The sequence below is a fragment of the Cupressus sempervirens genome, chromosome 1, assembly GCF_028749045.1.
Source record: "Cupressus sempervirens isolate cs-2001-9-10 chromosome 1, ASM2874904v1, whole genome shotgun sequence".
NCBI lineage: Eukaryota > Viridiplantae > Streptophyta > Pinopsida > Cupressales > Cupressaceae > Cupressus > Cupressus sempervirens.
In genome coordinates this window covers 69,113,890-69,141,451 of record NC_143118.1, presented here as the reverse complement: position 1 = coordinate 69,141,451, position 27,562 = coordinate 69,113,890, and positions in this window count along the sequence as shown.

Sequence of the window (27,562 nt, the reverse complement as noted above, 5' to 3'; positions counted from 1 at the left end):
CAAATCAAAAGAAAGAGAAAATCCAAAAGAGAACCGTTTGCCAATGAGATGGGTAGGATGAGGTACTAACTAACCAAGATCAGACATGTGGAAAGCTATATCCTGCAAGGATCTATTGGAGAGCACCTAAGCTGATGGATTTTGGATGAGTGATGTGACTGACAAGCTGAACTAAGAAGGATAACACTTTGGTGACAGGAGATCTAGCGAAAGGATGCATTGGAATAACTAACCAAGGGTTGTGCGATGTGTGCAAGATGTTGATCAAGGAGGAACTGACACGAAAGCTAGATAGATACAATGGTACTAAGCTAAAGAGGATGTACAAGCTGATGGACCAAGATATGTTACAAATGTACAAGGTTTTGTTCATGTTTTGGTTTTGTGAGAGGGAAATGTTTATGAAGGGTGGGATGTCTGCAATAATTGATAGGCGAATAGGTAGATGGTTTATGAAAAGCATAAGTGAAAATGGGGTTCTTTGTGTGCATGTGATAGGATACAAGCTAGGATACAAGCTTTGGTATATAATACAAGCTGTAATATGGTACAAGCTTTTGGACAAGATTTGGATATACAAACTATGCTACAAGGGGGGATACAAGATTTACAAGCTTTGGTACAAAATTTACAAGCTGAGGTACAAGATTTACAAGCGAAGGTACAAGATTTTCAAGTTGTACAAGAGGTATTTACAAGCTTCATTAGATTTTGGATATTTGGTTGGAACACCAAAGGAACAAGCAGGTGTGTTATGGGATGGTGGGTGAATGGATGAGGGATAGGATAGTGATAGATAATGGATTAGTCTTAGTACAGAAGGTGCCTGAATTACCAAGTTTTCACCAAGGTATCTATCAAAGGCGCTTGAATTGCCAAGTTTTCACCATTGGACGCTTATTTCTCTTTACTATTTTTTTTGTATTTTTCAAAAGCTGGGTATACCAAAGATCTTCAAGAATATAACTTCTTGAGATGAATGATGTTAGTAGGATCATTCAAGAGTTCTCCTTCTAGTGTAGATAGCTGATAGGCTCCGGAGCCAAAGGAGGCAGTGACAACATAAGGACCAAGCCAGCTAGGTTCAAACTTGCCTTTCTTTTCTTGATCGGCTTGGACTTTCATATTTCCTTTGAGGACCATGTCACCTGACTGAAAGTGTCATGGGAGCAACTTCTTGTTGAAATTCCTTTTGAGATGAGTTTGCTAGACTGTGAGATGATCATAGGCTTGTTGTCGCTTATCATCTAAGAGATCTAGTTGGATGAGCCGAGCTACTCTGTATTCTTCATCTGATATTTGCCCTCACAAAGATATGCGCAAGGAGGGAAGTTCAACCTCTATGAGTAGTATTGCTTCGACACCATATATTAAGGAGTATGGAGTTGTGCTTGTGGATGTATGGAAGGAAGTTTGATAGGCTCATAGGGCTAGATTTATTTGTAGGTGCCAATTGCGGCCGGAATCATTGACAACTTTCTTTAGGATTTTGAGGAGGGTTTTGTTAGTTGCCTCTGCCTGGCTGTTACCTTGTGGGAAATATGGGCTAGAAAAGTGGTGATGGATGCGGAGGGAAGTGCATAATTATTTCATATTGAGATTTTCAAAGTTACCTCCATGGTCGGTGAAGATGGTGGATGGGATACCAAAGCGACAAACAATGTGGTACAAGATGAACTTGGAGACCTAAACTGCTGTAGCTGAGACTAGGGGGACTACTTCCACCCACTTAGTAAAATAGTCTGTAGCTGTTATTATCCATTTATGTCCATAAGATGAGAGGGGTGTGATAGTTCCAACTAGATCAAGGCCCCAACAAGGGAGAGGCCAAGGTGGTGCAAAAGGCTATAGATCCTGTGCTAGAGCGTGCACAAGATTTGCATGCTGCTGACATGGGAGACATTTTCTAACAAAGTCACAGGAGTCTTCTTCGACGGTAGGCCAATAGTAGCCTGCTCTAAGGATTTTTCACACTAGGACAATACCACTCATGTGGGCACCGCAAAGTCCAGAGTGTACTTCTTTTAACACCATCACGAGCTCGTTTTCATCTAAACATCGAGAGAGAGTATCGTGATAACCCTGATGATATAGGGTATTGGCTATGATAACATAGCGGGATGATTTTTGGATGAGGTTCTGGCATTGGGTACATGTGAGGTGAGGGGATATGATACCATCATTAAGGTAAGCGTGAATCTCATGGTACTAAGGGGATTGGGGACCAACCAAGATACAAACACGGTTTGAATCCTCATTCACATAGGTGGGTGTGAGGAGCTGCTCAACTAAAAACTCATACTGTGTAGCTGCTTGGGGAATTTCCAAGAGCGAGCTAATAGTAGCCATAATGTCTGCTACTTTGTTCTGCATTCGAGGCACTTGTGTAAACTGAAGCTTTGTAAAATGCTGGGTTAGCTGATCAACTAGCTCTTTGCAGGGTAATAGCTTTTCATCTTTGGTTTGATATTCATTTAGGGCTTGATTGATGATGAGCTGAGAATTGCAAAAAATTTGTAACTCAGTGATGTTCCATTCTGCAGCTATCTTTAATCTTGCTATGAGAGCCTCATATTCAGCTATATTGTTGGTGCTAGGGAATTGTAGCTTGAAGGCTTTTGGAATGTAATCTCCTTGAGGTGTGACCAACAATATTCCTGCCCCTGATCCATGAGATGTGTATGAGCCATCAAAATAGAGTTTCCATGAGGGCTGTTCTTCAATTAGACAGATATGCTCATCTGGAAATTCTGTGATCAAAGGATAAGCATCTATTAGAGGTGCATCAGCTAGGTGATTTGCTATAGCTTGCCCTTTGATTGCCTTTCTATCCACATACTGGATGTCAAATTTGCTAAGGAGCATAACTCATTTGGCCAAACGGCCTGTAAGTGCTATTCTGGAGAGCATATACTTGAGAGGGTCAATCTTGGAGACTAGTTGGATGGTATGACTTAGCATGTAGTGGCAAAGCTTTTGAGTTGAGAAAACAACTACCAAACAAGCTTTTTCCATAGGAGTATAATTGAGTTCATAACCAACTAGGGTTCTATTGATGTAGTAGATGGCTCTTTCTCTGCCGTAGTCATTGAGCTGTGCTAGAAGTGCCCCTAGAGCAATAGGTGTTGCTGATATGTACAAGATCAAGGGACGACCAGGAACTGGTGGAACCAAGATAGAGGGATTGGCGAGATACTACTTGAGTTGATTGAAGTTGCGTTGACATAAAGGATCCCACTTGAAGTTCTCATCCTTCTTTAGTAAATGTGCAAATGGTGTACACTTATCTACAAGCTAGGAGATGAAGCGTCGAACGGATTGAAGCTTTCCCTGAAGAGAGAGAAGCTATCGTAGTGTCTGGGGAGGAGGCATGTCTAAGATAGCCTTGACCTTCTTGGGGTCAATCTCTATACCTCATTTAGAAACTATAAAGCTTAGAAGCTTGCCAGATGTGACCCCAAAGACACACTTGTTGGGATTCAACATGAGATGATATTTGGCTAAACTATCAAAGACTTTCTCCAGGTCAACAAGATGATCCATGAAGGTATGAGATTTGACCAAGATATCATCCACATAATCCTCCAAAATGCTATGGATAAGATCATGGAAAATGGTTGTCATAGCTCTTTGATAGGTAGCCCCTGCATTCTTTAGGCCAAAAGGCATCATGTTGTAGCAAAAGGTTCCCCAAGGGGTAGTGAATGTTGTCTTATGCTGATCCTCTTCTGCAATCTTGATTTGATTATACCTAAAAAATCCATCCATGAGGGACAAAATTTCATGTCCAGCTGTAAGATCTACAATCATATCTATGTTGGGCAAGGGAAAATCATCTTTTGGACAAGTTTTGTTAAGATCTCTAAAATCAGTGCAGATTCTGATGTCACCGGAAGGTTTAGTGATGGGGACCATGTTGGAGATCAACTCTAAGTAGTTGATAGGTCAAATAACCTTAGCAACTAACATTCTTTCTAATTCAGCTTTGACCAGTAATGCCACCTTGGGGTGCATTTTTCTAAGCTTTTATCTGACGGGCTTGATCTTTCGATCGACTACAAGATGATGAACTACAAGCTTTGGATCAAGTCCTAGCATGTCCTAATATGACCATGCAAATTGGCCAATGTTCTCTCTTAAGACCTCAAAGAGGAGGTCAACTTGGTCTTGTGATAGGGATGTAGCAATGTGAACAAGTCTAGGGATCTCTAAAGACCCGATGTCGACTTCTCTAGTATCCTCAATTAGAATAGAAGACACCTCTAGTCGATTATCTTGAGGAGGTAATGCTAAATCCTCATGTTCTACTTGTGACTCTGGATTTTCTTATTGAGGGGTTCTCTTTGTTGCCTTAGCTAGTCTCAGATTCACCTTAGTTCCAGTTTTGGGTGTATCGGAACTAGGTTGGGGATTTTCTCCAAAATACCCCTTGGGATCTAGCTTATAGATATAGGCAGAATCTGGCTTTGTTTGCTTGTGAGGAGTTTTGGCTCCCATGAATCTCAGAAGTGCTTCCTTTGATGTGAACTCATCAATGTGTATGACGCTTGGTTGGTCCCAATCTATGAGTTGTGGATGGGCGAGTGGTAGGTCAATGAAATGGATGGATAATTCTTGGAGAACAGAGTCTCTAAGGAAGATTTGGTCTAGGATATCATCATAGGCTCTCTTTTCAACTTCCTTAGGAATGTCTTCGATTTTGACAAGGTCATGGTGAATGTTCAAAAAAGCATGACCGTTCTCATTGGTGCCCCTAGTTGTGGGTATGCGAAAGCCAAGACCTGACTTTGTTTCCCACTTATGTGCTTCGATGGGGCACTGCATGCCTCTTTCTTTTGGTCCTAGACCACCACCTTGATAGTTCCATTTGTCAGTGACGAGCTTATGTTCTTGGGGATACTTCTGGCTGAAGTGATCAAGGTGTGCTTGATTTCTTGGAGGTGCATCCTTATGTAACCAATTGTTGATATCTGGAGTGAGTTCCTCATGAAGAGGGATTTTTGAGGATACAAAGGTTGTTGGGCCAAACTGTTTGTATTGAGGAGGTGGAATCTCCTTAGCTTTTTGATATGTCGGTCATCCATGGGCGTGCGAATCAAGTGGGAGTGCCTCGACAACAAATGCATCTGACAGACTACACTCTCCACAGCCTTTGTTATTGATCTTCACGGTAGATAGGGTGGAGGCGAGGATGGTTTCTGGGTCATTACTGTAGACACCTAAATTTGATTACACTGCTTTGGTAATCTAATTTAGCCATCTTTAAAGGCATCATTAATTAAATTCTTATTTAACTAATCCTTTTCCATCCCTAGTTGATTAATTTAATTAATCATCTATAGTCCTAATTGATAAATCAAATAATCTATTATTTATCAATTAAATCCTATTCTTCCATCTAATTCCAAAAATCCCCATTTATTAAATAAATCTATTTGATAAATGAAATCCTCAAATTCAAAAACCCCTAACCTATCTCTAATCCTCCATTTAGCCTAATCCACCCCATCCACCCATACTAACCAAGCTTAGCCACTAACTCACCCACCCTCATTAATGCCATCCACTTGCACATCTCTAACATTCCTAATCTAATCTTAAACCCAAGCCTAATCCACCCCCTAATGTTGTCACATTCCTTAAACAAGTTTAAGACTTTCCTAATCCAAACCAAAGTCTCCCCTCAAAAAACCCAACCACTAAGTCATGAGTGCTCTTACAAAACATAAAAGACTCTTACAAGCCCACTCATGACTCTTACACCCATCTTCAACACTCTTCCCTCTTCCACACTCATTCCTCTTACATCCCTCTTACATACTCAACCCCACTCATCATGCCTTTAACCAACCGTTTATCCTACCCTCTCACACTCATCCTCCTTGTGACAAGTGTCACCTTCCCATTGGTGCTAAACAAGCACAATCCATGTGCTCTCCTTTGAGTGCATCCTAGCCCTCCTTAAGCCTTCATCCATCCTTGCATCTAAGCCCTCCATCCCTCTACCCCTTAGCCTATAAATTGAATCCCATCCCAAGCCATTTCATCAACAATCTTTGAGCTAAAGTTACCATGCTATTTTGAGAACCAAAGCCATCAACCATACCCTTATAATGCCAAATTGAGAGCTCACAAAGCTACCAATTTTCCATTACACATCTCCATTTGAAGCATCTTTTGAGCATCTTGAGCATACATCCACAGCAAAAGGACACATCTACAGAATCAAGAAAGCATGGAGTGCTTTTTCTTGTGAGGTTTGCACTTCTTGTTTTCTTCCTTTGTCTAAGCATATATGTGAATTTAGTTTTTGGTTTGTGAATGTTTACTTTATTTGTTAATGTTCTTTGCATACTAATTCTTGTTCTAAAATTACAAGTGTGGGATGAGCTGGTGATGGTTGTGCCAATATCAATTCCAGGGCAATGGTTTGCATATGAAGCTTCAACCGCATTGCAGTAAGCAAAGGGTTCTAGATCGGCATGGATGGTTACCTCAGTGCCTTGATGCAAAAATTTGACGCACTGATGGTAAGTGGATGGAATGAATTTCATGGAATGAATCCATGGGTGACCAAGGAGGATGTTAAATGGTAGGTTTAGATCAATAACATGGCAGAGTGTTTCTTGGATGACTGGCCCAACCTTGATTGGCAGAAAAATAGTTCCTTCTGTGGTTCTTTTCAAGTTGTCATAAGCTTTGATGGTGATAAATTCACTGATGATATTTGCCTTAGTATACCCAACTTGTTTTATGAATTTTAGGGTGCAAATATTCAAGGCTGATCCATTATCTATCATTACTCTTTTTATGGCAAAATTAGATACGATGATGGCTATGCGAAGCAGAAGGGTGTGATCTGGCTCGACCATGGGTATGTCGGTGGGTTTGAAAGATAGGGCACATAAGGATGAAAGGTGTCCAACAAGATTATGAAAATTAGTAGCATTGATATCTGAAGGGACATGAGATTCTATGAGAGCATTGTCAAGGATGCTTTTGTACACAAGATTGGTGCGGAGAAGGTCTAAAATGGAGATTTGGGCTGGCATGTTCTCGAGGTGTTCCAAGATATTGTACTAGCTTTTTGATGGAGCTGATGGTACTAGTGAAATGGGTGGGATTGCGATGTTAAATCATGCTCTACGAGTGGTGACTGCACACTCATTGTTTGGTCTTTGGATATTGATAACATTGACAAAAGGCTCTTTCTTGGATATACAACCTATGAGGCTACCATAGTCTATATAGGATGAAGTGTGGTCATTATTCTTCCCATGCTGTTGGTTTGGTTGGCGATTGTTGGTGTTGTTGTTGTTGTTGTTGGTTTGGATAGGTGCTTTTCCAAGATTTTGGTTGTTGTGAGGAGGAAAAGCATTTTGATAGATTTGTAAGCCTGCATTGGGAGAGGTTTGGGCACCAACTGTGATTTCTTTTCAATCAATGAGATCCTGCACATAATCTTTCAGTTTCATGCATCTGAGGGTGGTGTGACCTTTTACCCTATGAAATTTGCAGTACTCATTATCTTTGTACCATGTAGCTTTGGATTGGCTTGGGTCAATTTGCTGGGTAGGAGGAAATTTGCTGAGGTTTTCCTTAGTCAATTTCTCAAAAATGACATCCAAAGGTTCACCAAGGGGTGTATAATTTCTAGGTGCAGGTTGGAATCTGGGCTTTTGCCCTGCAACTACATTAATGGCATTAGCTTGATTGCTAGACCCTTGAAAGTTGGGTCTTGGATTGTGATTTTGATAGCTTTGGTTATTCTACTGTTGGTAGTTGATAGCTTGTTGATTGTTTGGTTGATAAGGTGGGTTGGACTGGTTTTGGGAAGGACCAACAATATTCACATGCCTCGTATCGGTAACCCCATCTATTGCAACGTGCTTGTTTTTGTTCCAATACCTAGACTTGTCATTGGAATGTGATTGATTTTGGTTGGCTTCCCTATAAATCTTGACCACGCCATCTTTAATGAGTCCTTGCTCAAGGATCATTCGTTTCTATTTGATATCTTTGTAGGTCTGCAAATAGTTCATGGTCATGTGGTGAGCCAAGCTAGGATGGGCATTATCAATAAAAAATTTCACCAAATGGCGCTCTGACAAGGTGCAAGATATGCGGGTGGTAAGGGTTTGCCATCTTTGCAGATATTCGAGAAGGCTTTCTCCACCTTTTTGCTTAGTGTGGACAAGATCAACTATTGATAGCTCTGTTTCAACAAGATGGGCATATTGGGCTACAAATGCCTCAGATAATTTAGCAAAATTTTTAATTGTGCCATAGGGGATTCTATAAAACCATTCAAGAGCTGGTCCAGCCAAGCTTTTGGGAAAAAGACGTAAGAGGAAGACGTCACCATATGCCACTTCTTGGCAGTGCATGTAAAATTCTTTGATATGTGTGAAAGGGTCTCCTTTTCCTCTGAATTTGTCAAACTTGGGTATCTCAAAGTGTTTGGGAAATGGTGTCATGCTAATGGCTCTGTCAAATGGGTAAGGACACACATTCTCAAACTTGAAGGTTTTTGAATCATTTCCCTCCTAGATGTTCTTCAAAGCTTTCTTCATGGCTTCCCATTTTGAATTGATAGGTGATGGCTGGGGTGCCCCCAATGTAGGAATGCCCTGAGATAGGTATGTGCTAGATGGGGCAATAGAACATGGATGGCTTTGAGGTATAGGTTGGTAGGGATTGTACGTTGCTTGGGCAACTGAATGGTGGATGATGGGTTGCTGAGGTGGAGGTGGCACATATTGCTGCATGTGTTGCGAGGCTTGCTGCTAGTATGGGATTTGGGATAAGGATTGAGGGATGTAGGCTGGCTGTGGGATAAATGGATTGCTTTGTGGAGGTAAGGTATAAGATGGTTGTGAAGCTTGGGGAAAGGATCGAGGAGCTTGTGGAACTTGACTTTGGATTTGAGGAGTTTGACCAATATATGTGCAGTGTGCCCCCATTTGGGAACGTATCTGCATGGAAAAAGAGGCCAAGTAATTGGCAATTGGTGGTGGTGGATTTCCTCCTAGAAGTGGCATAGAAAAATAGTTAGTAATAGGAGGTAATGGATTAGTTGGTGGTGGAGGTGGTGGGAATTGAAAGCTTGGAAATGGAACTGATGAGGTTTAATAGCTTGGTGGCTAGATTTGAAAGCTTGGTAGAGTGGTGGTAGGAGCTTGGGTCACTTGAGAGCTTGGAAAAACATTGGCAATAGCTTGTGGGGTTTGATAGCTTTGTGGAGTGAGGGTAGTAGCTTGTGGATTTGTGGTTGATGGCACTGCACTCCAAGGACCTAGTGGAAATGATGGAATTGTGTTTTGAGCTGAGGTAAACAAGTTGGGGGTGATGAAAGGTTGCTTACTTGGCCCCATGGGTGGCATCCCTATTGTATATTGTTGAGGTTGGCCAAAGATGCTAGCACTGATTTGGGAGATGGGTGGATTTGGAAGGCTGGGTTGGAGAGCAACAACAACAATAGTGAAGGGAGTGAATGGTGAGGTGTTTTGGATGAAGGGGGTTTGGGATGGAGTGGTATGGACCAATGGTGGAGTGGTGGTGGTTGGATTAGCTTGCGGAATGGAGATTTCAACTTGGGTGGAGGATGGTATGTTTGGGTCAATTGGATCATATGGATTGGCTTGAGGCTCTTCTTTTGGCACATATTGAGGATAATTCGAATCATAAGAGCCTGTGGGTGGTGGGAGTTGCTCAAATAAGGGGTGAGATGGATCTAATAAGGGGGGAGGTCTTCCAAAGTCGAAGGCTCCGATGTTGTCCCTTCGAAAGTTAGCCATGATTGTTTCTTTGTTCTTGTCTATAATGGCGTTCACCTATACTGCATTTCCTGGTTGGTTCATGAAAGCTTCAATGTTAGTAGGTGATGGTATAGTGTTCTCTAGGATAAAGGATGGTTGAGTGCTCAAGGGGAGCGATGTTGTTTGATCCAAATGATAGGGCTCCATTGTTCCCTTCTTCTTCTTGGCTAAGCGAGTGATAGGTAGCATGAAAATGCAGAATGTTCCTAGGGATGAGATGCAATAATGTTGATGGATGCAAAGGGGGAAGGCTTCTCTATGCAAATGATTTCCTAGGTTGAGGCAAAGCTATATGACAAACCTAAGGAGGATTGGTTTGGAGATTCTAACTTCAAAGATATGTTGCCAAAGCATGAAAGGTTTGCTTTCCTATGTGCAAGCTTGGTGGTGATTGTGTCAACTTAAGGATAGACTGATGATCCTTTAGGAAGAACACGAGATTGACCACTTGTGGATCCCAACCTTTAGCTCGAGGTGATGAGGGATAACAAGTGACAAAGCTAGATTACCCTAGACAAAGCTCCGTCAAAGGGATAACCTTGGTGAGATTGGTGGATTTGGAAGATGTTAGGAATGACAAACTTTTGGCAAGGTGACAACAATTTTGAAGGCTTGGATGTGAAGTTTTTGGATTGTTGGCTAGATGGTTTGGTTTTAAATGAGATGGATGAGCTAAAATGCTTAAGGGGAGGACTAAAGATGGTTGGCTTACCTACAAGGATGACTCTAAAGTGGAGCTTATGCAAGAAGATGTGGAGAAACAAGGGGGTCTAATCATAGAAATCATGCCTAGTTGGTAATGCATAAGCAGGGTTAACTCCTGGATGTTGGCTAAATTTGATAGTGCGATCTAACCAGGCTTCTTGAAGAGCTTCGTTGACAGCTTTGTCTTCTACTCTATGGAGTTTGGCAATTCGAGGGCTTGGTGTTACTTCCTTCTTCTTAGCTGCAATTTCTTAGTATACCTGAGATGGCTTGAGTTTGGCTTTGTGAAACTTGTGTTTGGGTTTGGGTTGTTCTGACATAAATTCCTGAATCTGCTTGGCTTTGAGAGATCTTGATTATTTTGCTTCAACTTGTTCAACTTCTGGAATAGGCAGTGACTACACTAAGTGTGCCCTAAGCTAGGATCGACCAAGTTTGGCAAACATTCATTCAACAAATAAAAAAATCAAGCAATAGATAGGAACAACCAGATAGAATTTTTTGATTCTCAGAATGTGATACTTGTGCCAAGGAGTGTGTATGTTTTACAAATGTTTTGATCAGTCACTTCAAACACATTAACACCCTAGATGGTTGTCTGCAAGGTTGACAATTGGTTTAGCTAGGGAGTCCTCAATATACCCAAGGTATGTGAGGCCCAAATCCATAGATGAAACCAAAACAATGTCACACAGCTGAGAGGAGTGGTAACCCACTTCTTCTCTTTCACTTCTCAAGGGTATAAAGTTCCTTGAGGCTTAGCCTGAGTGACAAAATCTTGATTCCAAGAGAGGTGTCTTTGGATTCACTTCTCGATCTTTATACTCCATTGGAATGCTGGAGTTGAGTTCATCCCAAAGGGTGATGAAATCCCCAAGCAAGCCTCCTAAAACTTAAACAAGATTTTGGATCCTAATCTTATGCACCCAAGATGGCCTCAAAAGACGACAAGGTGAGAGAAGACTTGGATGATCTTGGGCTAAAAAACATGTTTGTTCTTTTACCAATTGACTCTTATGTGTTCTGATCTAGACTTTGCAAGCACTCATGTTTAAGATGCAAATGTTCAATTCCAACTTTGAAATGCACCAACAAAGCAAAATCGATCAAAGAATGTGAACAAGAAGAAGAGTTAGGATCAATAAGAAAGTAAACCTGCGCGCCCAGAGGCTCCCCACGTCAAGTATCAATTAATTTCTTTTAAGGCATTCAAGAGTTGGTGTGATTTTGTTTTAAGCTCAAAACAAAGATGTGTGAATGTCCTCCACGTTTAAGATTTGTTCAATTTTTTATGCCCAAATAAAGTGTTAGCGAGACTAATGCTCATTCAAGAGATTTTCTAACCTAGAAAAACCACTAAAAACCCAAGTGAATGGAGTTTGATTTGCGTGGAGCACTTAACACCCTCTTAGGTAGACCCATCCCCATAGATGGCGCTGAGATTGCAACCAATGGTTAAATTGATAGGTGATTAAAGAGGGTGAGTCCAACTACAAACTCACTCAAAGCGTCTTTAATTAGTTTTTGTAACTTAGAAAATTTCTAAAATGTGGATTCTTTTTATGTCCCAAAAGATGAAGTGTGATGTATTGTAATGATTATTTGATCCTTCGCATTCAAGAGTGTGTTTTGTTATTTTTAAGCATGCATTCCAATGAAAAGTTAATTTTAATCCATGGCATTCGAGAGTGATTTGAGCACATTCATACAATGAAAGATGTGTTTAAACATGCAAGTTCATTCTAAAAAACTTGCAAAAAACATGATTAGGTTTGTTGCTCCAACCTGCAATGCGACAAAAAACAATTTAATCAGTCACCCAAAATCTTCCAAAATGAAAGCTTAATTATGGAAAAAAAATTTAACTTTTTTTGTTATTTTTGATATGCATAAAAATGCTTAGAATGATCTATATCCTACAGAACCACTAAAGTCAAATTTTGATTTATACTTTTTTTTTATAATAAAATAAATATGATTAAAGATATGATGAGAAAACCTGCAGAAAACTAGTTAGAATAAAAACATGCACTAGAAAATGTTAAAAAATTGAACCAAGCAGATATCAGAGAAATCTCGCAAGTTAAGAACACATTCTCATAGTCGCGAAAATGCGAGAACTGTTAGCGGGAACGTGACAAATGTGAAGTAAAGCTTTGGTCAAATAGACAAGGCGATCTCGCTGGAGTTCCTGTTCACAAGAATGACAATCTCGCCACGAATTTGGATCGCAGGAATGACAGGAAAGACTGTTAAAAAGAATTAAAACTGCGAGCCAAAAACTCGAGAGCTCTTTTTGACAGAGCGATCCCGCGGGTTTATGCCCTTACAACTTTCCTACAATGCAGGAATGATAGTTTCACAGGAAAATTAATGATTATAGATGAAAAGAAAATAGTTCACATTCCCACAAGCGGGAATGGCAATCTCACTGCTCTCAGGCACGTTTCTCACAAGCGGGAATGATGATCTCACTGGAGGATTAGTCAACGGGGATGAAGATGTTATTTGATGATGTGGTAGAGATTGTTTGTTGACGAAGTGCGAACCGGCGGTCGCGGGTTCGCGTTCCTGCTGAAGAGTAGCAGCGTTCCCGCATCGCAGGATCGCGTTCCTGGGGTCATGGGGATGCAAAAAAAAGTTTTTTTTAAAGGTTGACTGGGTTAAAACTGCTTATACATTTGTATGTGCATTCCTGTGGCGGTCAATAGTACCCTACAAGCAAAAATCACAAGACAAAGACACAAAACTTAAAGCACAAAATGTTACTTTCCCATGGTTACTAAAAACATGAAAAAGTATGTGAAACTAGAAAAATGGAGATTAAAATGACCCTTGCGGGGTCCCACTGGGCGTGCCAAAATGTATGTGAGAAAATATGATAGCAAGTAATACTAATCTATTAAAAAACAAAAGCATTAACTAACATCAAAACCATAACATATGAGATAGACAAAGTGAAACCCTCAAATGAGAATATGAGCCATGGAATGGCTCTCCCAATGAGGATGGTCACTTGATTTAGGGATGAGTCTATTATGTAGATTTGGGATATATGCTCAAGTTTCAAAATAGCTTCAATGGATTTGAGATTTTTGGTGTGGATATGGCTTTTGATATGGATTTGGCTTCTCAAACTAGCATTATAACTTTAGCTCAAGAATTGTGATGAAATGGCTTGGGAGGGGATCTAATTTATAGGCCAAGGGCTTGAGGGATGGAGGGTTAAGATGCAAGGAGAGATAAAAGCTTATGAAGAGCTCAGATTGCATGAGAGGAGAGCACATGGATTGTGCTTCCTTACAACCAATCAAGGAGTGACACATGTCACAGGGCGAGTGAATGGAGGAAAGGGCAAGGATGAGTCAACAAAGGAGGCTCAAGGCCTTAAATGGCCCTCATAATGGCTTATAAGAGCTTTTAAGGGCATGTAAGAGCATTGAAGGCTTTGTGGTTGGGATAAAGTTTTATGGTTGGGATATTTTGAGGGAGGAGACTTTGATTTGGCTTAGGAAAGTCTTAAGCTCACTCAGGGAATGTGACAAGGTTAGGGGGGGATTAGGCTTGGTTTAGGATTAGATTAAGGATGTTAGAGATGTGCAAGTGGATGGCATTCATGAGGGTGGGTGAGTTAGTGGCTGAGCTAGGTTAGTATGGGTGGATGGGGTGGATTAGGCTAAATGGAGGATTAGAGATAAGTTAGGGGCTATTAGATTTGAGGGCTTTATTTATCAAATAGATTTATTTAATAAATGAGAGTTTTTTGGAATTAGATAGGAGAATAGGATTAATTGACAAATAATAGGTTATTTGATTTATCAATTGGGACTATAGATAATTAATTAAATTAATTAGCTAGGGGATGGCAAAATGATTAATTAAATATAAATTTAATTAATGATGCCTTTAGAGATAGCTAAATAAGATTACCGAAGTGGTGTAATCAGATTTAGGTGTCTACACAAAGTACTTGATAGCCTCATTAAGTTTGTTGTAGCTTTTTTCTATCTCCTTTTCTCTCTTTAATTCATTCTACAATTGTTCATTTTGCATCTTCAAAGTGGAGATCTCAATGTCCTTCATGTTTAGCTCATGATGAGCATTCATCATCTGACTTAAAGTGTCTAGCTGTATGTTTGAAATATTTTCAAACTTAATTTTCTTCTCCTCTAGTTTATTGGTGAGTTTTATTTTGTCATCTTCTATCATGGCCTTATCTTATATGGCTCTCTTCTTTTGTTCAGTCACTTCACAAAGCATCATGGCTTGTGATTCTTGTTCAAGCTTGAGCAATATGATTTCTTCAGCTTGTGCTCTATTTTTCTCCATTAGTTCTACTATTGCTGCATCAAATTCCTTGGAATCTCCATTTGAAAATACTTGTGTGGTATCAATCTCCTTGTAGTGTATGTCATTTTTAACTATGGCTATCTCCTTCCTTCTTTTAAAGGATTTTCTCAACTCTTCTCTGGCTTCTTCCACTTTGTGTAGAGCTAGGTGCACATCAATCACCTGATTGTCTATGATCTTCCCAAGTTTGAAGACTTCCATCCTCAAACCTTTTCTCTAAGTTGTTAGGATACTCCTTGTGAGAACCTTTCTCTGATACCAATTGTTGGAGTGTTCAAAATGGGAAGAGTACTTCTAGGGGGGGTGAATAAGTAGTAACTAGTTTTTATCCTCTTAAACCCTCATTAACACATAACTAAAAGTAAAGTACATGCAAGTAAACATATAAACAAACATGAAATGAAAGAATACATCAAAACATGACACAAGAAAATTGGTGACCCAAAAACCCTCCAAGAATAAGAGGGTAAAATTGGGGTGGGGATGATACCCACAAAATTATTGCAGCAATAAATGTTCAACCACTTCTGATGGTCTACCCTGTTAAAGGCTTTGCACTATGTCAATAGTGACCTGGTTAGAGGATTTACAAACACTTTACAAGAAGTGTCACCCTATTAAAGGATTTAAATTAGGTTGTTAAACCCACCTAATACATAGGATTTTCAATTACCTTATCCAAAAGGTTCTCCTACCTACCTATTAAGCTAACCTATCAATATAGGACTTCAACATCTAATACAATGACAAGCAAGTATTAGGAATCTTTGACTTGATTGCATACAATCCTCAATTGCTCATTTCAGGCACTTGTTTTGCTCCTTCTGATGTTGATCCTTTGAGATTTGATATCTGATCGTGTTCCTTGTCCCTTGTGCTATTCTGATCAACTAGATATGAAATTGTTGTTCTGTTCCTCTAAGTCTTACCTTCTTCACACTAAAATTTTGCTATAATCTCTTCATACACTATTCTCATCCACATACCTAATTGAGTATTTGAACTCCTTTTAAATATTGTGAAGAGTTAGTGTTAGGTATGGATCCACGATCCATATTGAATCTCAAATTCCTACTCATACCTTGCATTTTTCTCATTGGTTGCATGCCTCCTCCATTTTTCTAATTGGCTGCATGCATATCGCATAAGGAATGTAAATGATTCATCCTTATCCTTTTTCCTTTTCAAAATCTCTCTATGTCAGCTCCAAAAATGGTTTACATTTGAGTTTGTGAGGGTACAAACTCATATGTTGATTCTGTGTTACTCGGCACATACTGGACTATTGGTGCTCGACACATACTATCTTGGATTGCTCGGCACCAACTACACTCTATCTTGCTCGGCACATATGTGATTCTAGCTCACTCAGCATATACTACATTCTGACTTGCTCGACATTTATTGTGACTCGACACCTATATGTCACTCGGTACTTATATACTACTCAACACCTGAAGTCACTTGGCACCTGTTGAAATACTAACTTGGCACACATTGTGGCTCGACATACATAATGTACTTGACTTCAATACAAAAAGTGATTAAGTGTGTTGACACTCAGATGTCAAAACTATCTAAGGACTAACATGCCCTAAATAAAATGAGTTGAATGTTGAAGACTTTATACATTGATGCAGAGAATGTCTACTTTGGGATTCATGCCTAAAGTAGTAGATGTGCTGAAAACTCCAAATTAGTCACAAGCAAGGTGACAGAGGGAGACATTGAATGAAACTGCAAAAGCTACACTTGCATATTAAGATGTTAATATGTCTTTGGCATTGTTGTCAAAGAGGGAGAAGATGTTTGAAACTGATCAATAGGAGAAGGATCAAGAAAAGGATCAAGAGGGAAAAATAGCATAAAATTGATCAACAAGGAGAAGTTGTGAGATGTTGATCAGAACAATAGAAGATGAGCAATACAGAAAGACAAAGAACAAGGATATAATAACAAAGAGGGAAAAGCTGAAATGAAGCAATCAGAATAGTAGAAGGAGATGTGAAGTTATAGTGTACTTTTTGAAATTTGACTTACTATTCTAACCTAGCTAGCATTTGGTTGAATAGTTTAATCTGATGGTTGATCAGTTTGGTTTGCCATCAATGCCAAAGAGGGAGATTGTTGGAAATATTATTGAAAAGCTCATTGTTGAAGATCAAAGAGGGAGATTGTCGGAAAGAAGGAAGAGAATGTTTTCAATCATTGTTTTGCCATTGATGTCAAATCTGCTACTTGTAGGAATGACATTTGCTTATAAGATAAAAGTACTATCACTTAGTTGATTGATGAAGAGGATTTGATCAATAAGATGTAACAAGAGCACCTAAGGGAAAGGTTGAGTTATGATGTTGTAATGAAGTGCAAGGATCAGCTAAGACAATGGTTCAATGATGCATTGATAGCATACTCAAAAATACAGAGGTTGGTCACACTTAGACACATTAGAGGAAGAAGTTGTAACAAGGTTAAATGCAAAGCTTAAACTAAGATCATTAGTGGATGCCGAGCAAGTTAGTTGAAGCTGAGCAAAATTCCCAGTTGGAGCTGAGTAATAGGAAATTCTAGTGTGTACAGAGTGATCTTCAGGTGCCGAGCATTAAAAAATTCTTAGTTGGTGCCGAGTGATCTTCAAGTGTCGAGCATCAGGAAAAACTTAGTTGATGCCAAGTAACATAGTATTTGCCGAGCACCAGTATTTCAATAGTGCCGAGCTACTGCATTATTTCAAATGACAAAGATTTGCCAAATCTAAGCTAACAAAGTGGTTACATTGAATTTTTTGAATAAGTTAGAAGATAAGGATGATGAGCTGGTGGCACATAAATCTATGTAAACCATTTTGGGTGAATTCTAAAGGATTATTCAAGAAGTTTCTAGGCAAAACAAAATATGGGTTAGATGCAATGAATCCTATCTAATCCATGCAAATTAAAATTAAAGAATGGAAGAATTGAGTGGGAAAAGGAACTCTAAGACTTCTATTTAAGGATTCATAGGCCAAGAAGCAGAGAGTTGCTGATATTGTTATTGCTAAAGAGCCAAATCTGCGAAGTAGTTAGAAGGGTGTCAAGGAGGAGACATCTAGGAGAAGGAAGAGCATAGAGGCTCTGCTTCTATGAGTGGTCATGAAGAGATGATTGCACTGGTACATTGAGCATGGAGACTGAAGGAGACTAAGCTTGAAGCTGTCAAAATTGTAGAGATTGAAGGCCAAGCAAGGGTATGAGCTGAGAAGTGATCTGAGATCTACAAGATAAGTTGTATATTGTAGTCAGGTCAATATTTTCTAATACTCTCTAGCAATTGTAGTAGATTTGAAAATCCTATGGACTTAGGTTGGCCTAACAACTATTTTTAAATCCTTTAATAGGGTGGCATTCCAAGTGAATGTTCTAAAGTCCTCTAACTAGGCCCACTTCTAACAAGGTGGTTAAATCCTCTAACAAGGTCACATTTGACAGTGTGTTGTAAGCCTTTAATAGGGCAGGCCTTTCACAGGGCATCACTTCAAAAGAGTGAGAATTGAGTAGCATGTTACTGGTGGTTTTTCCCAAATTGAGTTTCCATGTAAATCACTGTGTCATGTGTTGATTTCTTATGTGTTATGCTTGATTTACAGTAACTTGCTAGTTAGATAAGTTAAATCTTGGATGAATGAATGGTTGAATGGGCTCACTATACTTAGTGAAAAGTTTGAATAGGACATTTGGACCTTGAATAACTGATTCACCCCCCCCTCTCAATTATTCTAAAACATTTCTAATAGTCTGCGTGGATTAGCGTCTTCACCGATGTAGAATCATTAAAGAACTCAAGAAGTAGGGATGGTCAGGGTTGAAAAGGAAAGGTGCCCCATGCTTAGGTAAAAGAACATTATGACTATTACAATGGTGGGTGGTTACTGCATGTTTGTGCTACAGGAGTTGACGGTGACATTTTGGTCCTAAGAGCATTATCCAATGATGATGGCCCTAAGTGACAGATTGACAAAGGTAGAGTGGGGAAATGTCCAACTTTGTGGGCTTGAGCATGTCCATGAGTGGCCAGACTTGAGGGCACACTTAGCAAAACTATCTACATTGGTGAAGTGATTACACATGCGAACTTCAAGCTTCCATTTACTGACAAGAGAGGCAATAATGACATTGCTAGACATGTGGTGGATACTATGAATTTTAATCCACAGGAGATACCCAAAGTATGTTTTGGAAGGTACAAATCCTTATTTGCGAGAGTGCTTTGAGTGACAAAGACATCAACTATCCATTTAGTGATTGTGGCTTGCATGGAGAGAGGCATTGGACTAGGGATTGCCACAACTATCCCTTCACTTGGCATCATTGATATATCAGATGGTATTGGACCATGCTAGACATGGATTTTTGATTGGATGGGCATGAGTGTTGAGCACTCTACTACAAGATGATGAAGTAGTTTTCTGTTGGGGGCATACTATCTTAGCCCATTTGTACTATGACCTACATATGTGCACCTACAGGACATAGAGGACTATAGGCCTTGGATTGGGAGGCAAAAACTATAGCTCTAGTCCCACTCTAAACCCTTCTATCCAAACGATTCCATGAGTTGGAATGCTTGGATGCCAGCTTAGAGCTCCCTATCCATGGAGTTTAAGAGAGTATATTTCAAGAATAAAATGGCTCTCAGATGAGCCTTAGAGACACTCTTCTTGCTAGTAAACCATGCAATGGGAGGTTCCAAAGACAAGATGCAAGAATGCAAATATCCCAAGGAGTTCTTCAAGAATGCAATGCAACTAAAGATTAAACTAAAATGAATATGAAAAGTGCAGCTATTTTAAGCATGGATGAGAGTGTTACAATCCAAATATTAAGCTATGTGAGATAGATTATTGCAAAATAGAAGCTAAACTAACATGCAACATGAATCTAAGCTAAAACACTATGGTATGAGAGAATGTAGACAAGAAATAGAAGTTCTCCACAGAGCTCCAAAGAAACCTGTTAGAAAACCTGCAGCATAACAATATTCAAAATATGGATTCTTTGAGGGGGAAAGCTCTCTCCCTTTTAAAGATGTATGGATGGTAGAGATCAAGATGAAGATGGTGGATGATCAACGGTGGAATTTGAAAAGAGGAGTGATCCATGTGCACACACAAGTCAACCAATAGAATATAAGTTAACTTGTCATATAAGACAAAAGTCTCACAAGCCTTTTCTTTTAATTGTAAAATAGAAAAAGGACTTTATGTGTGCACTTTAAGTGGGTTAGAAGAATGGGGTCTTTTATTTAATTAAAAGGGGACATGTTCTTTTAATCAAATAATGAACTTAGGATAGCATAGTCAAACTATAGGTTATAATCAAATAAATTAATTATTAGCAATTTGGTCTAGGTAAATGATTAAATTAAATTAGCCAAAATGCTGAGAAGGGGGCTAATAGTCTAAATGACCATTTTTAGGTGATTACATTTGCCCCTCTTTGACTAATGCATGATCGATTTGGAAACACATTACGTCAAAGAAAATCAAAGCCAAGTAGGCGATGATAGATATAGATATCTGATTCCAAAGAATGAAATGCAGAAATAGATAGCAAGTCCTAAATGCATAGCCTGATAGCGATAGTATTAGGAAGATGATGTTAGGATCCGAAAAGAATTCTAACATCTAGCAAAGCGAATAGATCGAGAGCAAGTGATAAGGTCAAACAAATGCTCCTAAGAAATAGATAGCTGTAACAATCAGCAATAGAGTATTTCTGCCCCCTTGGGATCGAAATTGAAATGAGGTAAGAGGAAGCAGAAAGTAGCTAGACATGAGAAAATTGAGATATAGCAATGTTTGATATGATAGATAAATGATTAGAACCCAAGAATGACTATAAGAAACTGATAAAATGCCCCAGTGATGATTCAAAGATTAGACCTCAAAAGGTCAGCTAATTGCTCAGAAGAAAGTAGAAATTTAAAAGACAATTTTCACCATCAAGATGAACTCGAATTTGGATTTCGATCCTAAAAATGAATCTAGGACGTTGAAATTATTTAAGATGTCAAAACTTTATATAATGTGATGATAAGATAGAAATGAGATGAAGTGAAAGATTAAGAAGGTGAAAAGACATGAACAAGAAGAAAGTAAAGAAATATATGAAAGGAGTTAGCCGATATGTCCACAAAAAGATGAAGAGAGAGCTCTCCCCATATGCAAGAATGCAAGACTAAGCTAGAAAATGAACCTAAAATGAAAGCTAATATGAAAAGTGGTTTACCAGCAAGAAGTGCATAACATTTAGACTCTTAATTTCATCATTGAGCATTTATTACGGACATCATGAGATCATACAACCATCACTAGTATAACTATGAGGATATGAATATGATCGATATTAGATAGGTATGTGGAAATCCAATCTAAGCATTAGAGACATGTAAGTCAAGATAACTATGCGATTAGATTCTCTAAGTTTAATTTAGCAAGATTACACCTGTATCAAGGCATAAGCGCCAGGATAAACCTTGAGTGCGGTCTTGCAAAATAGTCAAGGATGATACATTTGTAAGTCAACGTGTTGAATAGGACCAGCATAAATGCTTACAACACTATAGAAAAACAAAAGTATACCCACGAGCAGAAATCAAGAAAATATGTCCCATGCCCCCAGTCTTCTAGTCAATGAAATCCTTGAAAGACTATTAGGGAGGGAACACCTGGTAAAGAAATCATCATAAACAACACACAAAGTAGATAAAGATCAGCATAGCTCAGTCGTTTAAGTGTTAAAGTGCGTGTGTGCAAGTCACTTGGCCATTTCTTCAAGACTTGATTCTGATAGTGAGAAATATCGCAACATCAGAGACCGTAGGTAAACTATTTGTAAAGTGTTAAAAAAAACACTTGATGTCAAAGTGGGGGAAGTGTTGAGAAACACTATTTTGTGAGTTGTCCAAGAAACCATAATGCACAAGAATAACTCAATAGGCTAAGCAGTTGTGCCCCCAAGACGAGGACAAGAAACAATTCCAAGCTAGGAAATGTGTAGTGAAATGGGTGATTGAGACTGATAGACATAGGTGCAAGGGTTTCAAGTAGCGCCTATTTCTAGGTTTTCACCACTTGACAGATATTTTCAAGACTTTTTTCAATTTTTTGTATTTTTCAATTTTTTAATTTTTTTGGTGATACATCAAAGCACCTATTGCTAGGCTTTCACTAAGATGATCATTTTTTAGAACATTTTCTAATTTTTAGGATTTTTTCAGCATCATATATGATTTTTTTGGAATTTTTTAGAAGGTTTTAGATATTACTAGTTCTCAAGCAAGATCACATCTTTTTCTCCCAATGTCTAGCAAGGTATAGGATATGATGGAGCAACGAGCTAGTGGATAAGCAAAGATGGATGAAAAAAGAGTGTGAAGCAAGTGAAAGTGATCCTCAAGAGATGACTCCTCAAGAGTACCCAAGCTAGGGAAAGAGGTGAAATAGTCATATGAAGCATATTTTGGATAAGCAATGGAAGTAATGAGAAAGATAGCATGTAGGATAAGCAATGAAGCCAACAAGTGAGATAGCATGAAGTGTGTAGTCCAAAAGAGTAGCCATGTCAAGAGACCTATGAGAACCATGTTTCATTTATTATGATCAAGACCAAGGGGTCAACTAGATAGTATAGCAATGGGATAGAGAAATAAGAATAAAGCTCAAGATAGAGGCTATGAGTGAATGGGAGAGCACAATAGAAAATCTGGTGGATAAGATAGCCAATATGCAAAGATAGCTCAACATTTTCAAGATCAAAGAGAGAAGAGGGGATAGATGGATGATGGAAGAATTATGTATGATGCCTGTTTGCCAGGTTTTCATCATAGTACTTATCCAAGGTGCCACAAGAAGTAGTTTTCACCATAGGATGGATTTATTTCGCTTTAATTTTGCTACCAAGGTGCCACAAGAAGTGGTTTTCACCAAAGCACATTTTCATATTTTTTCATTTTAAAATTTTTTTTTTTTTTTTTTTTTTGAATTTTTAGAAAGAGCTGAAGCTGTTTGAATGTAGATAATGCTCCTATAGAAAAGATAAGTCATGATAAGCCAAGACAATAGAAAGGTATGCTCAAAGATGTTGATAGGGTGATGAAAGAGAAATGGTAGTAGGAAGAGTATATGGAGGATAATAGTTCATGTATAGAAAGTTAGTGTAAGCTTTAGAGGATTTCATGAGGGTAGTTGAAATATTGTACATGATCAACATTGACACACACCTTGAAGGGTATTGGAATGATGGAGGAATCATGGATGGAGTAGCTTGAGGTTTAGATGTATGAGGTGGTAGAAGAGATTTGGAAAAAAGTGGAGTGGAAGGATTTGAAATAGTTTTAGGAAGATGTTTGGAAGAAGATGAAGTGGAAGCCTTTGAAAGCTTGAATGACAACTTTGATTTGTTTTCAATATTCAAGCCTTTCAAAAGAGACTTGGGAATCCATATAGCTTTAGATTTTTCTTTTTCTTTGGATGCTTGAGATTGCATTTCTTCAATGATGGATTTAGGAACCCACATTTGTTTTGATTTAGCTCTCTTAATAGTGGACCTTTGCAGTCTCTTTTGTGCATTCTCCTTCTTAGCATTCACATGTAGATTAGATGGGACATAGTGATCTTCATTTTTCAATGGATTCTTATGTTTATTCTCACTGCCAAAGGACTTGGGATTTGTGGATGAATAAGGATGATATGACTGGTTTAGATGTATAGATGGGTGAAAAGTCATCAAGGATGAGTGTCTTTGTTGATCTTGAGGCAATATAGGAGAGCTAGGGAATGAGCTATGTGTGAATGTAGGAGATGGAGGAACATAAGGCCCCAATATGGATGGAAGGTTTGAAGGCTTTAGCTTTGATGGATAAGGACCAAGGATAGACTTAGGAGATGCAAATGGATAGTGAAAAGGGATATCAACATCTTTAGAGTGAGCAACGTGGTCAAAGCCATCAATAGACTCATGAGTACCTTTGATAGGAACACCATTTTTAATAGGAGCACTTGAAGCTTGAACACAATTTTGAAGTGGATGTGGAGAAGTAGAACATGAGGGGATGCTTTGATCTTGACAAGTAGCTTTCGATAGCATAGGAAGAGAACTTTTCTCATAATTTTCAGTAAGCTCAAAGGGGGATAATGAAAGTGGTGTCTTCATCATACTTAGGAGGTGGAAAAGTTATAGGATATGGAGGGGAAAAATCTTGAAAGAGATGAAAGGGTGATTGATCTTGATCTTTCTTGACATTTATAGATTTTTCTTTTTGAGAGTCCTCTTAACATGGAACCACTTCTAAGGACAAGGGAGAATGAAGAGTGAATGGAGTAGTGCTTGGATTAGGCATAGTAGTGCATGAAGGTTGAGGATGTTTAAGATTAGTAGCATGGAAAAGGTTTGCAGCCAAGTGAAGGTTAGCTTGAGTTTCTTTTAGAGATAGCCCTTGAGGATACACGTAGTCTATGTGGAAAGCATTAGGTTCTTTATTTGATGGAGGCATGCTAGAAAGATTTGAAGTGTTGGGAGATGCACGAGTGTTGAAAGAAGTGGAAGATGTAATGGAGCCACTACTAGACATAGGTTCATCAATGTAATCTTGCTCAAGAGAAGTATCCTTAGCACATGAGTCACTAGAGGTTCCAAGATCAATAATCTCATCATCAATGAGATCTTGGATTTTATGTTTTAGCTCTATACAATCAAAAGTAGCATGGTCATTAGATTGATGATAAGCACAATAATCATCCAAGAAAGGATTTTCATAGGAGCTAGACTTAAGCAACATGATGATCTTATTGCCAAGAAGTTTTTGCAAAGTGTCATCATAAGAATCTTCCAAGGGAGCAAAAGTTCTATTAGAAGTATGTCTAGAGTCCTTTTGTTGTTTCTCAAGTGAATGGTATGCATCCATGCCTTCATCATTATCTTGGTCAAAGATAGGTCCATCATGAAATTTTAGCATAGGCTCAAAGAAGGTATCACTTGCTTGTTCTCTAAAGAGGTCTTTAGATCTAGAAGATGAAGACATTTGATGTCTTGAAGTAGAGCATGTAGACCTAGAAGAAGAGGATGACCTCAAAGAAGGTGACTCACATGCATATAAAGACATTAAGGAAGATTCATGTAACAATGCAATCTTCTCCTCTAACCTTTTCTCAAGTTTAGACTTCATTTTTGTCATGCGCTTAGAGAAATGAAGGTAAGAAAGATCATTTGTCTCTTCTAGTTCTTTGTATTGTGCATATAGATCTTGAAACTCTTTAGTGACATGGAGGATATCATGATAATCTAGATTTGGTTGAAGTTTGGTAGCACAAGGTTTAGATCCCATAGTTTTAGATGCAAAGCCAAACATAAAATAGTCTAGAAGATAACTTGATGTTGAAACTATAGGAGGTAGAGTGTTCACTTGCCAAGATAGTAGAGAGAGATTAAAGTGACTTGTCAAACAATATGTCCAAGAAACTTATGACATGAATGACTCAAGTCAATAGCTAGGCAAGATGCCCAAATAGCCAAATACATAGAGCAAGCAGGGTGACAAGTGAACAACTCTCCAACCCAAGAGTGTAGTCAAGAAATCAAGGCAACCATTTCAGCAAAAATATAACTACCAAGTGGACATAGACCATGAAGATAGAAATACCAAGAGCACCAAGACCATAAAGTCACTTTAAGCATGTTCAAGAACTAGAGACATAGAAAATAAAAATCAAATGATGAGACTCCCCTTAGCAAGCAACACAAGAAAATTTTTGCATTTGATGTTTTGACTTCATTGACAAATTTTGACAATAGTTGATAGCATAGCAAGTTTGATGTTCAAAAGCAATTTCTTTCCAAGCAAGATAGTGACACATGGAGTAGTCTTCAAACAATTAAGCAAGAGACAAAGCAACCTTGCATGATACAAGCATATGTGATGTCTTAAAAGAAATTCCTAGAACTATCGTCATGTGTATGTTCAAAAGATTTTCATAGGTCTAGCACATTCGAGAACACATCAAGCAATATCTACCTAAAGGACATGGTTCATTACTCAACAACTTGGCCCACACTTGATGCTCCTTTGCCTCACACCAAGTGGTTTCCCACAAGAGATATTGGCTTTGTCATGGAAATGCCATAAGCATAACCAAGGGAACACATATGGTGAGTGTAAATCTTGGGGTGATCCGGGTAGTCCACTAGGATCGATCCTTGCACCAAGAAGTTGAGCGGCTAAAAAAGGTAGTTACTAACTTAAGGTGTTTAGATAGGGCTTCCATTCATAGTGTTCCTCTTGCTCCCAATTACGGGACACTTCACCTTGCGATGAGTAACCGATCTCGCGATCACAAGAGTACCTTAAGCATTCTTGCCTAGTGATCTCCCTATGGTCAAAATCTCATAAGTGATCACACTAGGCAAAGAAAAACACTACGTCTACCAAATTTTTGTGTCCTTGATAGCCTTGAGTTTATAGTGGGTTGAAAGAGCTAGGTAATCAGCTTGTCCCCACTTGGGTTGTTCCTCTCAGGTTGTCCGAGAGCAGGCCCTCTAAAGGATTCTAACTACACAAAGAGTGGATCAACTTTCGGAAGTCAAGATTTTTGATTCACCACAAGGGTGAATAGCATACTCTTATATTCCAATAATTTTCTCCCAAACACACCAAAAAGATTCATTTGCCTCTTACTCTTGAAATCAAATGGTAAGTCAAGATTTCTGATTCACCACAAGGGTGAAGAGCATACTCTCCTATCACCAAAAGATCCCAATTGTAAGTTTTAATGTGCCTAAAATAAACTAGTATATGCTGCACATGTGAAAGTAAAGAAAAAGAAAAATTGGGTTTTTATTCATTGGGCAGCCCTACAAACAATCGTTAGTAGCCCTTGTGCATTTGAAGCTTTGACATGCATTCTTTTTATGCAATGTTTCAATTTTTTTCACAAGGATCGCAACCTACAATCACAACTTGTTAGTACCACAAGTTAGTGTAAAATAAAATAAAAATATACAATAAAAAGTGGTTAGTTGCCTCAAAAATTCAATTTATCTTCCAACCAAGTGCATGCAAAGAAAGTGCAAATTAATCACAAATGCTCTCATTTTTACTCTTTGATTTTGACCTAGTCAACAAGATTGGACTTGTTTGCTATTATTTCAGATCCAAAAATAGAAATGAAAAGAAGAGACCCCTACTAAAAATCAGAGAGATTTTCAAAAATGTAAGAAATTCAAAAAAATCTCTTCATTTGCTCCCTAGAGATCGATTTTGTCAAAACAGGCCAAATTTATCAAATTGAGTTTTTGATCCTTAATACAACCTCAAAATTTAAAACACAAAGAAAGAACCCCCATTAGAATTCAAAAAAATTTCTTAAAATGTAAGCTTTTCCAAAAAATACACTGATTTGCGATCAAAAATGGATTTTTATGAAAAACAAAGAAAAACTCATAACTCCCGAAAATCATGTCAAAATGCTCTAAAAATTGGACTGAGACATTTTGAGCACATACACAACTTGAAAAAATAATTTTAGAACCAAAATCCAAGCGGTTTAAAAGATATGATCAAATCTTTAAACCAACTAAGTTTTTGGCCTTCAAACCAATCTACTTATGGGTTGGCCTTAAAACCAAAGTGATAACTCTACAAAAGCATTTGATTAG